The following is a 12,821-nucleotide window of genomic DNA, read 5'->3' as shown; positions in this document are numbered from 1 at the left end:
GGCCCAGCTGACTATTAGCATTACATTCTTTCAAACATGGTTATAAAACCCATTACAGGCCTATTTTCAGTTATTAACAACACAGAAATCAATTCAAATGAATGAGAATCATTTCAAATTTTTAATCAGCCGATTAAGCTGACTTACTTATGCAGAAGGAAAAGGGAATTTCCAAAGCAGAGGAACAGGGGCTTTTTTAGGCCTTCAGGTTACTTTTGTTCTTAGATGATTTTAATTGTGTTAAAATTTCTCTTTTGTCTTTCTTTGCTTTCTGAATGAAAACAAGGAATGATATCACCTTTCTGGGGTCACTCAACAACAGACATCAACCGATGCAATAAGCAGATATTTAAATTTGTGGGTTTTAACAATAAGTGCCATGCTGAGTTAGTAATTCCTGCTTTTACAAAAACTACCTAAAATAATGTTTAATGGAAATGGAAACATGAATTGATGGAATTCCAGTTTTTGTTATTTTATTATGAATTCTCAGGAAAATAATTTCATACTTGTCAGCTTATGAAAATGATTTCTAGAAGATTATTGTGCATCCAGCAGGAGGCCATATTTACTTGAAAGCTGGATGTGGGATGGAAGTAGACATACTGAAGGATTGTGACTTAAAAGACTGGTGAGGAGCTGTGAATATTGCAGAGTTGGTCATCAGGAAGTAACTGGAGAACCTAATATTCTCCGGTAGAGATATACTGTAAGACATATAATTGGTAGGCTTCTAAGATGTTAAAAAAGTAAGCATCTATTATTCACTGAACATATCAAGGCAATATTATAACCTGGTATAGGCTAAGGATATTCCCTACCTTCTTTTACTGAAAAAAAAATTGATTAGCAGATGCAGTGCCAGTATAAAGCAGTACCAACAGGAATGGTGTCTGTGTTGCAAACATCATCAGCACAGGTAGGGGTGGGCAGTGTTGTGCCTGAACGCATTCATTGAACGAAAGTTCATGAACTCGTTCATATTTTGGGCGAACGTGAACTGAACGTACTGCATTATTGCCTGATGAACGTTATTGTGAACTCGTTCATTCTGGTGTCTGTGAACGGCACGCTCTCATAGTTCAACTTTGTTCAATAGGTTGCCAGATTTCTATAGAGCCCTACGGGCGAAACCCCGGCTTGATAACACCGTAAACAAGCCTTAATATGTAGCGGGAAAAACACCCAATCTGGCAACACCAGCTACCAGCGTCGTAGCCTACAGCCGCGTGCGTCATCAAAACAAAATGCAGCGTGGAAGCCACAGCAGCATGGAGGCGACCGTGGAGGCGACAAATCAGCAGAATGATGACTTAAAACAGTTTTATGACCAGGTGGTCGGTGAAGATGGTGGCAACAATCTTATATTTCTCTGCAAACTTTGCCCGCCGGCTTTCAGCAAAAAAATCCGCACTTCAGTAACATCCAAAGCAAATCTGAAACGGCATATGTACTGAAATGGAATTTCAAATGGAAAAAATTATAAAAAAATAAAAAAAACATTTGCACCTTAGACTACTTTCCTGTTTTTCTTTTAATAATTCCTCATAAAAAAAGACCATTCAAGCAGCACATTTTTCCTGATGTTTTTGAGAATATACTGTAGGGGTGAAAGCTGCAGCTGCTACTAGTTTGAAGTGAATGGACAGCAACAAAGCGTTAAAGCAACAATGGGGAAATGCTGTCCCCTCAATGCTAATGTAAACCCTGGTTGGATAAGGATTCAAAACTGGATATGAAGATTAAATCTGACGCACAGTTTCAGTGTTACAACTGATAAAATATTGGCTGTCTGTGGTTCTACAGTAGGCTATGGTGTAATTGAGCAATATATGAAAAAAAAAAAAAAGAACTATGAACTACTTCATTTTTTGGAACTGTGAACTTAGTTCACAGTTCCAAATTTTTAATTATTCATAGTTCATAATTTTGAATTATGAACTATGAACTGAACTAGTTCATTTTAAAATGTGTGAACTGAACTTTGAACTAGTTCACGTAGAAAGAGAACTTTCCCAACACTGGGGGTGGGCATAGACAGGAGATGATGGAAAATAAAACACCACACCACGATTACAATAGATTTATGACTTTTAGGTACTGGCAATAGTTTAATATCCAAGATATGCCTGACTGGGTGAGTTTGTGTTTGTCTGTGTTTCTGTATTTTCCCTTCAACTCTTAGTCAGCTATGTGGGCATAGTAGTACAGTAAGCAATTGGATGGGTAATGACACTGCCAGGAGTGATGACAAAGCACAGCAAGATGAGTTTTCCTCACAGATGTAAAGAAAAGCATATCCTTGTCAGGAATCTCTTGTTATATTTGATCTATTTCTATTCTGTCAGTAATCACCAGCAACAGAAATGAGCAATAGTGAAATACTGGATATCACTCAAGAAAATAGATCCAGATGGGGCATCATGAATATGCCTATTCAAATGAAGTCTGATGATGGTCTGACTCACTGTTTGAAATAGCATGCAGCTCACACTGGACTTTAAAAGGTTTGTTTATAGTGAGGAAAATGCTTTTAATAACATGCTCTTTTTAGAAATGCACATCATGCATGTCTTAAGATGATCTAGAATAAACAATATCCTGGGTTTTGTGACAGAATGCTCTATTAAGACCAGATTAACCTCAGTTAAAACCTGCTAACCCTGGAGGGTTTCTCATGATCACACAAATTGTAATCTGTAGGTAGGCACTGGATGTAAGCTGAAGCCAGCAACCCCTGGAGGCAGGTTACCTCTGCTCAGCCGCTCTGCTTAACACTAGCCTTGATTTGTGTATGTGAGAGAATATGAGTGTGCATGCCAGTGTGTGTTTGTGTGTTTCACGCTCCTGCTGGCCCCTGATTTCCTGGGCTTATTGAGTCATGATTGTGCAGCAGCACCCGGTGACAGAGGATGTCAGTTGGCTGTCAAACGTTAAGACTCCAGCTGAATCAACAGTCTCCTGACAGTGAACGACTCACTTAAATACACACACACAAGCACACATGCATGCTCTGCATTTTGGCCTCTCTTGTTTATGTATGTCGTAAATAAATGTATTAAAACGGAAAGTAAAATACTGAAAGAGGTATTTATTACATGTGTGGTTGGTGGAATCATAATGTGATGTGAAATGGATTGTTTTGATGACATCAGAAGTTGATCCTACTCTTCAAATGCTTTTATTCTCAGCAGATGGACCCATACATTACTGTGACGCATTGCAGTAGTTAAAAATATTTGCACTCTTTCCTGGTCTCTTTTTTTTTTGCTCATTCCATTCCCCTGCACTCCCCACAGTTCATGACACTGGAAGCTCGCCAAGCAAAATCTTGACGTAGATTCCCTGGCGTTGCTCATCGAGGCAGTTGAGCAAAGGGTCAGTCCTTGGCCAAGGGAAGGGCTGACCTGCAAATGGCAACCTGAAGCTTACAGGTAGAATATTATAGAAAATAATGTTTATGCACAACTAATGTATGTTTTCCTTTAAAAAAGCTAATCTTGCTAAATGCAAAGTGTATTTGCTTTCAGTAAGAACCATGTCATGGTTAAAAGCATATCCAGGACTGTAGAAATGGACTGAAACATTCTCCACAACTGATAGACTATATATTTCCTAATTAATGATTATTAGTCACGAGTACATCATTTTGACAAGCACGTCACAGTGAAGTCTGCATGCACACTAAAAACCACCACTAGGTGAAATCACATCCTGCCATTGTGTTGAGAGAAAAGCAGATAACAGCTGTCCAGTAAGATCCAAATCTTTTTTGATCTTCAGCCCAGCAAGGAAAACAGTATTCACAATTAGAGGAACACAAAGAGAAGAAAAACAGACAAAACACCAAAAAGATGAGTCATGTGAGATAAATAACTGGCAGGTGTTTCGGGAATGAGCCATCTCTTTTTGACAGCAATGTGTGTGATACAAGGTAACTGAATTAAACTGATAAGAGTGCATGGTATTAATTGCCAGCATAGTTGTTTTTAGAGTACAGCTAATGTTTCTATTCACTGGAGAGTGAGCAGAAATGAAAAACAGAAAGTGCAAAGTGATATGTAATAGAGGTATAGCAAAGAATGCACTCATACCATATATTTGGTGAACAATACAGCCTTTTATCATGAGGCACAATTTCAGACAACACCAATACTGTATAGCTTTAGACCTGTAAACACAAAGGACTTAAATTGAATTACCTGACACTTTGAAATACATCATCAAACCAGCCAAAAATTAATTCTACAGTATATCAAAGGTTAGCTTTGAGTATACACATGAAAACACTAGTACATAGTACTGCAGCTGCATGGACAAAATTGAGGAATGATGAGAATGATAGAAGCAAAACTCTTAACTTTATTATGAATTGCTAAAGTGTACAATTATAGGCAAAATTATTTAAACAATACAAAACCAAAATAATACAGAATTACAGGCTACCACTAAACTGTGCTATTGGAGGGACTAGGTTTATGATTTAGCAGAAGTGAAGAGGGAGAACAAAGTGACAAACTGAAGTAGATTTCATGTCGGTGCTTGTTAACATAGATACTGTAAAATGGTAGCTGTAAATTATGTAAATACTTACCTCAAATAATAAAAAAAACCAAAGTAAATATCAGTGCTATTGACCAATATAGGTGAAGGTCCAAATCTAGATTTCTTTTTTATTAGACTGATTCCAGATGCAATTTAAAACTTTCTAATAGCAGACAGGCAGATTATATGCCTTTTGACAAAAGAGATTTTCTCAATGGTCGCACTTCTTTTGTGAAAGTTGGAACAACTGCTTAACACATCTCCAGTCAGTTCTATACTGCTTGATCCATGAAATTTTAGAACATATTAACAAAATGTGATTGTGTTCAAATATACTGCTCAAAAGAGTTAAGGGAACACATAAACCACAGAATAAAACTTCAAAATAAATCAAACAGTGAAATCAAACTGTCCACTTAGGGAACAAAACTGATTGTCAAGCATTGTCACATAGTCTTGTGCAAATGGAATAGACAACAGATAGAAATTAAGTGCAGTCAGCAAGACAGACTAATAAAGGACTGGTGTCCTCCTAGATGAGCAACCAAGGGGTGACAATTACAAAACATGTGTGGTTGACCTGGGGGAAAAAAAGTGTAGCCAATTCAAAAAACAAAGATAATAATAAGTTGAGCTGTATTTGGGTTGGGGGAGAGTGGGGAGAGTTGCAATGTGTGGCAGTTGCAATATTGTTCATTTGACCAATATGCATTTGGCTAGACTGATAAGAATCCTACAGCACATGCTCAGTTGCAGACATGTCCCATAATTCCTTCAGGGAAAACTGAACATATGGATAAAAAAGTTATATTTTACTAATTGCTTTTTTATGATTCCTGTCAGACTCTGTATGAACACCTTAAGAGTTACATAGTCTGACGTACCATTTTCTTAGCTTCTAACAGGCATAGATACCGTGTGGAAAAATAAAAAGAATAACATGCCAATAATGTTAATGTAAAATTAAGAAAACAGCTAGTTTAAAGATTGTAGGTAGAGCTGATCACCCTTGATAAGATAGTATGTGTAAAAATATGGAAGCAGAAGAATAACAAAACTCTATTGTCTACATTTGAGGGATATACATTTATTATAGCTACACAATCTACCTAAAACAATAACCACCACATAACACACTTTAAGAAATAAATCAAATCTTAAAATTAACTAAAGTGTCAGGTTTGGTTGAAGTCATTTGAGGATCCAAATGCAGAGATGAGGAGGCAGAGATGATTTCTTGCAGATTTAATTTAGATGTAGATGGTAACAGAAGCACAAATCCAGGAATAACAAACAGGTAACCAAAACTAGGAGACACCAGGGATAAGCATACATGAGATGTGAAATAATGAAGAGAACCCCACAATAAAGGACTGCAGAGAAGATGTATATATGGGAGACAGAACAAAGAATGGGCTAATTAACTGATAGGAAGCAGGTGTTCATAGAAGCAACTTGAAGGGAGCTAGGGGAAAGGAGACTGGCAAAAGGGGGCAACAGAGAGTACTCTGTGCACTTGCATGTACTTTTGTGCCTCTCTAATGGTACTGGTGCAATTTCTGACTCCACTGAGCAGTGCTTTGCAGGTTAGTGCTTAGAGGTTTTGTTATTTCTACGTAAATCCATTGGCCATTGTACTGTAGGTATTTTTCCCCCTGCAATGTAAAAAGTTGAATCCTTTTTTTATTTATTTCATAGACTTAGACTTAGACTTAGACTTGACTTTATTAATCCATTGGGATTACTCCCTTCGGGAAATTGTATTTCCAGTAGCAGGAAAAATTGCACATAAAAGAAAATAGAGGATGTTTAGACACAGTATATACAATAGAAAAATAAAATCAATTAAATAAGGTGTAGGAAGATGTATTGGGGGATGAGGATAGACAAATAAATACAAATGGCTATAGCAAAAAGAATGACTTAAATTAACAGTTATGTAGTGAATTGCACTTGAATGGTTGAGAAAAAAGAGTGTCCAGATTATAAAAACCAAAGCGAGTATCTACAACTCCTTCACTTCTGTTCTCTTAACTCTATTTCCTACTCCCCCCCAGAGGGGAGTTATAGAGCCTGATGGCATGAGGGACAAAGGAGTTCCTGAGTCTGTTGGTCCTACATTTGGGAAGGAGCAGCCTCCCACTGAACAGGCTCCTCTGGTTGCTGATGACGGTGTGCAGGGGATGACTGACATTGTCAATAATGTCCAGCAGTTTGTCCAGTGTCCTCCTCTCTGCTACCGTCACCAGTGAGTCCAGTTTCATGCCGACCACAGAGCCGGCCCGCTTGATCAGTTTATCCAGCCTGGAGGTGTCCTTCTTAGATGTGCTGCCCCCCCAGCACACCACAGTGTAAAAAAGGATGCTGGCAACCACAGACTGGTAGAACATCCCCAGCAGTTTGCTGCAGATGTTAAAAGATCGCAGCCTCCTGAGGAAGTACATCCTACTCTGTGTCTTGCCATACAGGTGGCTGGTGTGTGTTGTCCAGTCCAGTTTATTGTCCAGCCACAGCCCGAGCTATTTGTAGGAGTCCACAACCTCCACCTTAGCTCCCCCTAACAGAACTGGTCGTGGTCATGTCTTTGTCTTGGTCTTCCAGGGTTAATCATTTAGGGCATCTTCATCTTCAGTGTATTTTGATACATTTGAGGTTAAATTAAACATGTTTTATAAGCTTGTTGAGATCAAATCATGCATGTGTTGAATCCCTGGCATGCTTTCAGTTTTTACCAAGAATATAAAATACTTTTTTTTTTTTTTTTGTACAATGTTGCCAGACCTGCTCCAACTGTTTTGTTTTTTTAGTGCAGAAGCTTTGATAGTGGACATTTAACCCTGCTGATTTGCCTGGACCCAGAAAAGCAAATCTGAACTTACTGGAAATAAAGTAGCAGCTATGAGCCCAATCTGCTCATAGATAAGATGAGCAAAAAGAGCTGTAGCCCTTAGTGACAAGGTCATCTTGAATGGAATGTTTTTTTTTTTCCTGTTCAGTGTATATTTAAATGGAATGTTCAGTTTGTACACTTTATTGCTTTTTGCCAGTACAATCATACCTCTCAACAATTTTCTAATGGTTACTTATGTTACACAGCAAGTGATTTTACTATTCATAGGAGACTGCCTTCCTCTAAACTAAAGTCAGGAAATTATAAATACCTGAGTAAGGATATTAAAGCTTTATTTATTGATGCCATTTTGACACTAAGTGATCTGACTGTAAAGAGCACCGGGGGAGACACCTGTCTCATCTACATTTTGTCTTGCTGTGAATAAATGTGAAACCTGATGTTGACTGTGTCTGGTATATATTTTTCTCGCCTATAGCAAAAAAGAGAAATGCTGTGACTGAATTTGTGTTTTCCTCAGCCGTGTATGAGGCACAGCCTCTTAACCTTTCTGTATGTGCAGGTGTTAAATCATGCATGTGTTACATTTTCCTGTGTGAGTATATGCGTGCCTGTGCTGAGCGTGGTTGTCTGTGTTTATGTCTGCTTGCTCTTAATTAAGGGAAGCAGTGAGCATTTCACCTCTAGAGGGGATTTTATGGCTGTATAAACATCATACATCATGATTCAGCGAGGTGAGGCAAGCACAGCCCTGCGGCTGCCAAATCTAACTTAGTTTGTTGTTGAGATGGCAACAGTCAAGAGTGACAGAGGCAGAGAGGAGAACGTCAGATTTGTTTCTGTGCATCAGAACAGCTGGCAGATTAAAAGTGTGGGTGATGTTTGTCTCTAAACTTGGCTTCAAACTGCTTAAAAGTAAAAAAAAAAACATTAAAATATTAAAAAATACAACAATAACGTTACAACCCAAATTACATGTTATCAGATTATGTTGATGGTATAGTTATGATAAAAGATAAATCTCATTGTTAAATAATATGTTTGGTTGTGTCTACAATGTAACTTGCCACTGTCAGTGTGTGTGCATGAATGGGTGAATGGCTGAAAAGTGTCTCTTGACTTGAAAAAGTGCTATATTCTGTAAATACCAGCTATTCACCATTTACTCAGTCCCCATCAGCGCTACTCTGCTCACCTTGTCTTCTAGCTTTATAAGGTTCTAGCAGTGGCTATTCAGTGCCATATTTTTGAAAAGTCTCCATGTATATCCAACATTCATGTCATGCCTTGCCTTGCCTTGCCTTGTTCTGTTTCCTGATTTCCCCATCTCACCTTCCTTTCACTGGATTTCACTGAACTATTACTTTGCAAGTACAGTACAGTAGGTGAACTTTTTTGTGCAGTTAGGTGGAGCAAATTCTAGTTTTAATATCATTATCAATTTTGAAACTTTTTTATTTCTAAAAGGTTTCAAAAACTTTATGTATTATCCAATAATATATACATGGATGAATATAATAATGTTTCCATCTGATATGCAGTTAAGCAATTTGCTTGTTGCAGTTACTTTAAAATGCAACTAAATTTTGTGCCAGGTGGATGTAGTTTAGAACTTTTTTATCCTCACTTTCTTGACTTTATTTTGTGAATACCTTGACAAAACGCCTCTTCTTTTTGTCCTTCTCTTTAATTCTGTCCTTCACACTGAACACCTCTCTAGGAGGCTTACTCATTCTATTTAGCAAATTCACAGAGTCTGTAAAGGAGAATTTTAAAAAAATTATAAGAAAAAAAGTTCTGCCTTCAACTAAAGAAGGTATTTGAACTTTGAAGGTGTGACTTTTATCCTCTAATATGTGGTTCACTTATTAAAATTTTTACCATTCTAGTAAAATGATATACTGCAGATAGACTGATTACACCCTTACAAAAGTGATGCTGTAAGGCAAATATAAGTATTTGTAGCTGCATTACATTATATGCTGATTACAGATATGAAATTATCCCAAATCTCAGAGGAGCTTTATCGTCTAATTTCAGTGGACTATCAATACGCAATAAGGTCATGGAAAGTCCAGACTGAAATAATGTCATGTCATGTCTCCTTTTAAAAGAATCCCTCTGGAACCTGCTAATTAACCTGGACCTACACATGAGTCAGAGCTATACTTTGTGTCTTTCTGGGTGAGTGGTTGCCTAATAACCCTGAGTATAGATGTGGCATTAATGAAATTTACAATGAAAACTTTGTAATTGCACCATAGCAACTCTAAAATAGGTCTAGTTAAGAATGCACAAATTATGTACAAATGTCAAGCTGAGTACTTGGATGTATGGGCATAATTTACTGTATACACCTTGATCTATGTGTTTTTATTTTACTTTTTTCGTAAATATTAGCGCTACTGTGAGTTATTTTCTGGTCTTGTGTGTGTGTTACCATAGAAAATAAATAGTGAGTAAATTCTAGGAATTTAAACATTTCATAAACATATTGAAAAATGGACCCACGCAGATGCTTTTAAGCCCGAGTGAGCCATAGAGGGACATATTGAATTTCCCATAAATTCGGATGTCTTTGTAACATTTACAACAAACATGAGCATTGCTGCATATTGCTCTGTCATCTATTTGTGGAAACAGCATTTCAAAATCCCTGACACCTCCTTTAATAGAATAAAGCTCACTGGTACAAGGTAAAACAACTGGGATAGTTTTAAGAGTACAACAATTAGTTTAAAATCTTTAGTGTATGATGGTTCCACCATACACTAAAGGATTTGTTGTTTGATACATTTCAAAGGTCTTGGGGAGTCCATGTCTTGATTAAATGGGTCTGTGCTTCAAAACAGGGACTGATTAGGTGATGATGATGTTGATTTCGAGGATGGGGTGGCCTAGTGGTTACAGTAGATTGGGGTGCGTGCCACGGGTTAACTAATAATGTCCAGAATGTAAAAAGCCTTTGCAGAGATCAGCTTCCATTTGCATTTTTAACTGTAGAACACCCCATTGGTCCTTAAGGATAGTTATATGCGGAGGACACATTTTCTTGAAAAGTACAAAGCTTTGACGAAGAATAAAAGTGATGATTATTATGATTATAAAATTAAGTGAACATATCTGTGGAGGTTTGTGGGGTTCCTCTCTCTTTTTTTCTTCAGGGTTCAGCCAGAGTTGATCCTATTCTATGGCAATCAAGAGGAGCATAAAAAGAGGCAGGTGGAAGGGGTCAGAGCATTAGCTCACCAAGAGTGGTACCTGACATGATCCCTGTTTCTGAGAAAAACCTTGGCAGGAATGCAACACTTGTCCACATGTGTGGAGAAATGCGGTCACCATAAAACAAATTATTTTGTACAGTGCAAGACTTCTGAAATGTCTCTAAGCCAAAGCAGCCCAAAATCAATAAATGCCAATACGGTACGATAGGCTACAAAACCGGCAGCCTATCGCTGCAATACAAATACTGAAACCTTTTTTTCCTGCTAAGTCAGGTTGATATAGGTTATATCCTGAGTTCCAATGCCGTGGGATGCCAGGGCTTCATGTAGTGTGACCTGGGATGGTTCACCCTCACTGGGCATAGGGCCTAGAATAAATGCATCCAGCATACATTTTTCTTTTATTTTGGCTTATATGGCCACTGAAACATTTTTTTCATAGATTTCCAGGGACCCATTTTCACCAATTAGTTTTAACCAATTCAGAGTCAAATCCTTCACTTTGAATTGGTCTAGCTTGAGGTTGGAAACTGAGCCTATGGTTCGACAAAGGCTGATGTGCGTTACTCAATTTTGTGCATAACAACTATGAAAACAAGTCCCCATGACAACAGGCAACAGGAAGTGCCTATTGCCCACCATGGGAACAATAGATTTTAATACAGACCAATATAAAAAAAAAAAGAATTTGTTTGAGACAAACAAATGCCATCTCCTTTCCTGCAAAAGAGAGTGAGATGGAATAGGAGAAGATTGCTCCTCGAGTTAATGTGTAAGTTTAGATTTAGTCTGTTATGGCAGGCTGCTTTGACATTTATTAAACACATTTATTAGATATAACAATGCAGACAGACCTGACAGCAATTTAAAAACACAAATTATGAATCCTGTCTTTAGACTGTGGGAGTCAAGCATTCAAAGAAAGAGCATCCAAACTTTACACAGAAAAACCCTAAGGAATTGCACTCAGGACTTTCTTTTTGCAAAGGCACAGTGCAAGAAACTGTGCCACCACAATTAGACCTAATTTAGAATAAATTTAAGACAAATGTGGTTTTAAGGCACTTTGCAAAAAAGGAAGCAGTCCAATTTATGCAGGTTGATACATCATCTGTCGTACCATATGGGGACTGTAATCTTCTAACAAACTTAATGACTGAAAACAGTTGAGAATTTTGTTTTATTTAGCAAATCACTTTTTTCAAGCTTTACTCTGGCAAGGAAATGCGTATTGCTAACTTTTTAATGTAGTGCAAACAGCACCTGTTCCATCGTAAATAAGAGCAGGCCATTGTTATCAAACCGTGCTTTTGCAGGACATGCAGCTTTTTCCTTTGAGACTGATTTTTTGTCAGCTATGGATTATCCTTACAGCTTCACTTAAATGCATTCAGTATGCGGTGGAAATTCACCTGGGTAAATAGGAGACAGTTCCTCCAGTGAACTCCCTATTTCACCTTTGATGTACGACATCAAATAGCTTAAACCCAAGTCATTGATCAGGGGAGCTGCAGAAACTTGTTTAAGAAAAAAACTCACTAACGCAGGTCACGACTGCATAACCGCCACTGCAACAGATGATGGAAGACAGAAAGCCAGTGGGAGAGGAAAATAAGATGGGTCTTTAAGATGGGGTTTGCTGAAGGAAGTCACTGAAATATACATCACACAATGCTATTCTTTTGAGAACCCACTGCAGTCTCTGGAGGTACAGTGGTGGGGAAAAGGGAAAACAGGCTCCTTAGTCACAGGGAGATCAAACTCAAATACTATGCTGAGAAAAATGGTGGAGATACAAAAGAGGAAACTGAATTAATGAAGATGTGCTGTTCATAGAGTTACAGCCTTAGTAAAATAATCAGAGTTATAGAAGTCTCTTGACTGTTGCTGTATAAAAGTTCACAAGACTAAACTGCTATTAGAGATGAAATGTTTCCCTGTCTTGGGAAATTAGCAATTGTTTGGACTAACTGATATTGCAGTTGGATTGTGTCCGTGATAATATTTTTATATATATATATATATATATAAATTAATCATATTGTAAGCATAAAACACCCCATTGTACCAAAGTTGTACACAACAATGAATGAATGGATGGACAGAAGGATGGAAGGAAATGCAGTTAGTTAGTTAGTAGCAAGATGGAAATTTTAGATTCATTTTGACAAATTCTTAAAATCTGTCATATTTTAAAAGAC

Source organism: Cyprinodon tularosa, unplaced genomic scaffold (genome assembly GCF_016077235.1).
Source record: "Cyprinodon tularosa strain WSP-4 unplaced genomic scaffold, ASM1607723v1 ctg199, whole genome shotgun sequence".
Taxonomy (NCBI): Eukaryota; Metazoa; Chordata; class Actinopteri; order Cyprinodontiformes; family Cyprinodontidae; genus Cyprinodon; species Cyprinodon tularosa.
The sequence above is the reverse complement of the archived record's forward strand: the minus strand, read 5'-3'. Positions refer to the sequence as shown.